Below are 6,612 nucleotides of genomic sequence, written 5' to 3'. Positions count from 1 at the left end.
CGTTGAACGCCAAGTTCATGCTGCTGTCTGGAGTTAAACGCCAGAAAAACGTCATGATCCGGAGTTGAACGCCCAAAACACGTCATAACTCGGAGTTCAACTCCAAGAGAAGCCTCAGCTCGTGGATTGAACAAGCTCAGCCCAAACATACACCAAGTGGGCCCCGGAAGTGGATTTATACATCAATTACTTACTCATGTAAACCCTAGGAGCTAGTTTATTATAAATAGAACTTTTTACTATCATAATCGCATCCTGGATTGTATTTTAAATCTTTGATCATTTGGTCTTGTGACCACATGGGGGCTGGCCATTCGGCCATGCCTGAACCTTTCACTTATGTATTTTCAACGGTGGAGTTTCTGCACACCATAGATTAAGGGTGTGGAGCTCTGCTGTACCTCAAGTATTAATGCAATTTTATTTTCTTTCATTCAATTCTCTCTTATTCTTATTCCAAGATATTCATTCGCACCCAAGAACATGATGAAGGTGATGATTATGTGACGCTCATCACGATTCTCACCTATGAACGCGTGTGATTGACAACCACTTCCGTTCTACATGCAACAGAGCTTGAATGTGTATCTCTTAGATTCCCCAACAGAATCTTCGTGGTATAAGCTAGATAGATGGCGGTATTCATGAGGATCCGGAAAGTCTCACCTTGTCTGTGGTATTCCGAGTAGGATTCCGGTAATGAATGACTGTGACGTGCTTCAGACTTGCAAGTGCTAGGCGTGATGACAAACGCAAAAGAATCAAGGGATTCTATTCCAGTAGGCGCGGGAACCAACCAGTGATTAGCCGTGCTGTGACAGAGCGCGTGAGCGTAGTTTTCCCTGCGAGGATGGGATGTAGCCTTCGGCCAGGTGATGCCTCCAGACGATTAGCCATGCGAGTGACAGCCGCAGAGGACCATTTTCCCGAGAGGATAGAAAGTAGCCATCGTCGAACGGTGAACCCCTATACACAGCTTGCCATGGAAAGGAGTAAGAAGGATTGAGTTGAAGCAGTAGGAGAGCAGGCGTCCTTGAGCCATATAGTATCTCCATATGCTTATCTGAAATTCCCACCAATGAATCTGCATAAGTATTCTATCCCTTTTATTATTTCTATTTTATTATTAATTTTCGAAACCATAAACAAATTTAATCTGCCTGACTGAGATTTACAAGGTGACCATAGCTTGCTTCATACCAACAATCTCTGTGGGATCGACCCTTACTCACGTAAGGTTTATTACTTGGACGACCCAGTACACTTGCTGGTTAGTTGAACGAGATTGTGGAAAGAAAGTGCTGAGTTAGTTTTTTTAGGCACATGCCAAAGAGCCATTATTGTTGATCACAATTTCGTCCACCAATCATTCACTAAAATCATCACAATCATCAAAATCATCATACATCACAATTATCAACAACCAATTCAATCCTATCCTAAGGTCTACTAGCCTAAGTGTCCAGAAATATTACATATTACATATAGAAAACCGAAACCATACCTTGGCCAATACCCAATATGCACAAAACACTAAATTTGATTCCAATCAAGCTTTCAACCAAAACCAAACCACCAATTCAAGTCCAAATGCTCCCAAATAGCTAAGACAACCCACAAATTACTCCATTCAAGATAAAATCATATAAATCACCATAAATCAACTTAGTGTTTATCAAATTCACAAATCGACAAAGGTAAAGAGTTTTCTTACCTTTTTCGATGGTGTTTGGGGAACAAACTACCAATAACCCAACCTTAGATACCACCTAATAAATTAAAAACACAAAATCTACTCAATACTCAAACGTAAAATTTCAAATTTTGTAGGGCTGAAATCTGGGCAAGGATTTTCAAAAATTGATAATAGGAATTTATCGTCGATCTATATTTTCACAAAGTAGAATTCCATCGTTGAAAGTATAGTTTAGACCAACAACTAACTCCCAAATCAAATGTTTTAAATTCAAATTATAATAACCGATAGTAATTAATCCTCGGGTCATTTTCCCTAGAAGTTGCAATAAAATGTACATTTATTGGCTATGCGAGAGGGCATGGGGAATTGGAAAAGAAAGAGAGCAAGAAATGTAAATACCAATGAAGTAACTTAGTATGTAAGAAAGCAAAAGTCAAAGCAAGTAGAAGCAATGAAAATGGAAATTAAATGCTAAAAAGGGCACTTGGTGAGAATTAGGGAATTTAGGATTCATATCCTAGTTGTGGACCACAAACAGGGAAATTGTGTAGAATCAATCCAAACTAGTCAATCCTCCTTGAGAATTAGTCAAAGGGTGTAATTGGTCTCAATCCATAAGTCCTAGTCAACTCACTAATTACTTAGTGAAAGACTAGCATCAATGGAAACCAAACCAATTAACTATTCTCACACAATGTAGAATGGACATCCAATTCCACCCAAACAACCAATTTCTCAACCAAGAGTGTGAAAGCTAAACATACAAGGAATTAAAAATCAAAGCAATAAAAGTCAAAGCAATTAAATACATGGAAAGGAAACTTTAAATGCAAGAAAACCTCTTGGCAAGTGATTGAGAGCTAAGGTTACCTATCCTAGCCATTGATCACAAACACATGATGATTATGACGAGTTAATCCTACTTAGTCAACCCTAACATCGACGATAAGTCAAATAGGCATAGTTGATTCCAATCCCTAAGTCCTATGTCAACAATAATGGGTCACATAGAGTCAAGGGAGACCAAATCAACTAACTACTCTAATTTATCAAAGAAGAATGGACATCAATGACTCAAGGGTCACCAAAGTCATCAATTTCAAGCCAAGAGTGGAGAAAAACAAAGTAAAAGCTAAGCCAAGCATTTTATCAAACACTTGGTGTGCATGGAAATAAAATAACATTAAATTGCATTAAAAATAAAATCTAACTACCAAAAGCAAGAAAATGACAATAACAACTAAAGAAAGCATTAAATGAACGTAAAACATAAATTGCATTAATTGAAATTAAAATTAACAAAGAGTGTTCATAACATGAAAATGACTAAATAAAGGAAATAACACAAGAGATGAAGAAGATAAAGATGCAATAACAATAAATGACAAGGAAAAGTAAAGGAAAGCAAGAATTAAAAGTAAAAATAACAAGAAATTAAACTAAAGAACCCTAATTCTAGAGAGAGGGGGGAGCTTCTCTCTCTAGAAACTAAGAGAAAAATATCATAAAAGCTAACCCTAATTGCCCCCTACTTCATCCCTCTTCACTTTGGGCTTAAATAGCTTCAGAAAATGAGTTGGACTGGGTTTTGGAGGCCCAGAATTCGACCCCAGCGATTTGCATTTATGACCTCACGCATATGCACGCGTGCGTACGCACGAGCTACAGTGCATACGCATATTTGCGCGAAATTTCCATCGTGCATACGCACGACATTTGGTGTGTATGCATCCTTGCATGAGGTCACTGGTGTGCGTACGCTCGCATCACTGTGCGTACACACCTTTGCAGTAGCTTCCAAACTTCATTTTCTTCATGATTTCTCCCCTTTGCATGTTTTTCTCTTCACTTCTTCCATCCCATACTTGACTTGGAAACCTGAAATCACTCAACAGGTACATCAAGACACCAAATGGGATTAAAGTGAATTAATTTTAGCTATTTTAAGGCCTAAAAAGTATGATTTCACAATTAAGCACAAATCTAGGGAGAATTACAAAACTATGCTATTTAGATGAATAAATGTCGGTTTATGTGCTAAAATCCACTCAAATTAAATCAAAATATATCGTAAAATATGGACACATCAATTCCCCCACACTTAAACAATAGCACGTCCTCATGCTAAACCAACCAAAGGAGATGAATGAAAGGGTATACAACTTATTCAATACAACTATCTATATGCATGTAACTATACTAAATGCTATCTATATATGTCTATCTATAATGTCCTATTGATTTGATGAAAACAAACAATCAAATTTCTAAGCCGGTATATAGACATATAGGGCTAAGCAAAGAAGTATCTCAATGCAATCAAAATCTAAAGAATTGATTTAACTCATCAAAAAGAAGCAACTTGCAAGAATGCATGATAAGAAGTATGGATACATAGAGTTGAGTGATCGAACCCTCGCTAGGTGTGTATACACTCTCATCACTTGGTGTTTAGGGTCAATTCACTCAAATCTCCTTTAATCATGCTTTCAAGTATTTGCTTTTCATCTAACAATCAACAAACAAGTGATGCATGAATACAATTATCATGAGGACTTATTGGGGTTGTAATGGGGTTAGGGTAAAGGTGGGATAGATATGGCCAAGTGGACTAAAATGATTGAATCTTTGATTAGTTTAAGTCCTCACTCAACCTATATCAACCAAATCAAACACAAAATGCAACCTAACTTCCCATCATACTTTTTATACACATTCATGTATGTTTTTCTCACAAAACACCACATATGCAATTCTTTATTCATTTCTTTTCACTTTAGGGTGACTTTTGTACCCTTCTAATGATGAAGAGTTTTTTTTTTAGAATTGCATATGGTTAAGTAGTTCATACATGAATGTTCCCATTTTCCAAAATCCTCAGTACATAACCAAGTTGAACATTTTCTTTTACCACCAAAGTTTCCCAAAAGATTCCCCCACATTTAAATGAAACACACTCTTCAACCTAAGCTAATCAAAGATAAAATTCAAGGTAATTCATGGTTTTTCGCTTAGGGTTCTGATGTGCTAACAATTAGAACAAATGGGATAAAGAGGCTCAAAAGGGGTTAACAAATGTAGATGCAAGGGTAGGACCATATGTGTGAGTGAGTTTAATACAAAAATGGCCTCAATCATGCTAAATGCATTCAAAACATCAAACATTGGAAATAAAGAATCAAGCAAAACCAAGATTACAATCATAGAAGGAGCATAGCACACAATGAACAAAATTTGTGGTTATAATGTGTAACCACTTATTAAGGCTCAAAAACTCACAAGGTATTTGTTTTTTCCTCTTCTATGTTCCAAAAAAATTATTCAAGCAAGTTTAAAAACAATTTTCCAAATCAATTCTTTAGAATGCCCTTGAAACAAAATTATTGGAAATCTTTGTTGTTTTTCACCAAAATTATTTCCTATATGTATGTATGATGTGATGGATGTAATTTTTTCAAAATTTTCCTAGTTCTCTTCCTAATTTTTAACAAGCAAAAATTAATATGAACAATTAGGACAAGATTTAAATAGGTGCTATACTATTCACATTATCCAATCACAACTTCTATCTATAAAATATATACTAAGAAAAGGATGCAAAAATGCAACATGCAATCACTAGAAATAAACTATGCATAAGCTAAGATATATATACCAGAAGAAAATGCAATGCAACAATCAAAAGCACTTTAAATATCTATAAGAAACATGATAAAAAGAAACAAAAATAAAGTGCAAAGTGTTCGGAAAAGAAAGTTTACGCCCCAAAATGACGAATCCTCCCCCACACTTAAGCATTGCACGGTCCTCCGTGCTCAAATAAAATCCGAGGAGAATGTCCCTAAAGAGCTCCACCTTTATTTGGTGGATGCGGGGGCTCGGGTTGTGTGGAAATTGCCAAGTCCAATGCATGCTCGGCATCTCCCTCCTCGGTGTCCTCCTCCTCTACCGGCTTCTTGCCTTGATGTCTCATCCTTGAAAAGAGTGAATAAGGTATAATTAGGAATCATAGGGCAAGTAGCACAAAACAGCAAAAGGGAGTAAGCAAAAAAGCATCTAATTGAGGAATTTGTATAGTGGTGTGGAATGCACACAATGGCCGGCTAAAGTGGCATCCACACAATGAAAAAGTAGGCATGAGTTCCTCAATTAAATGGCCTAAGATGCAAACAATAGATGAGCATCAATTAAGGACAAGCAAACTTAGGCAACTACCAACAAGAGTGAATTGAATGTAGGAATTATTGGATATTATAGTTGTGCAAGTGAAAGAGCAAAATTGATATAAAATATCACAACAAACAATAACCAATGCAATGATGAGGAGAAACTACTTATTCATCCTTAAGAATAATCAAATAATCACATGGGAAGGTTCTTGCTACAAAAAAGTGACAAGTCTTGATAAGAATCAAGTCAAGTCAACTCAAACAAATGCAAAGCATTAACAAGGAGCAAACACCTTGTGATGTGATTATATTGACTTAAAAACCATGATGAACAAGCAATTCCATTTAATTCACTAAATTCAATATGTACTTGTTAAAAATTACACCAAATAAGAGACAAAAAGTCAATTTTTAAATCAATTTGGTGCTAGCAACTCAAAGCATTAAACAAGTACATATTGAAAATTCAATCCCAAATAACATCATCATCATTCAAAGTGCACAATTCTTGATTAGAATGCCAAACAAAGATATAGTCTAACACATATGGTCACGACAACATATGAATCAAAGTCACGATTTAACTAGGCAATGAAATAAAGACTGAATGCTCAGTGCACATATTCATTAAGCAAAACTAGAATAATCACTAAAGTAGAAATTAAAAGCAATCAAAACAAGGTAAAGCATGTAGAAAAGAAGGCAAAAGCAAGAGAAGAGAGGGGTGGAAGAAAGAACAAGAGA

This window comes from Arachis stenosperma, chromosome 10, assembly GCF_014773155.1.
Source record: "Arachis stenosperma cultivar V10309 chromosome 10, arast.V10309.gnm1.PFL2, whole genome shotgun sequence".
Taxonomy (NCBI): domain Eukaryota; kingdom Viridiplantae; phylum Streptophyta; class Magnoliopsida; order Fabales; family Fabaceae; genus Arachis; species Arachis stenosperma.
This window is presented reverse-complemented; position numbering follows the sequence as displayed.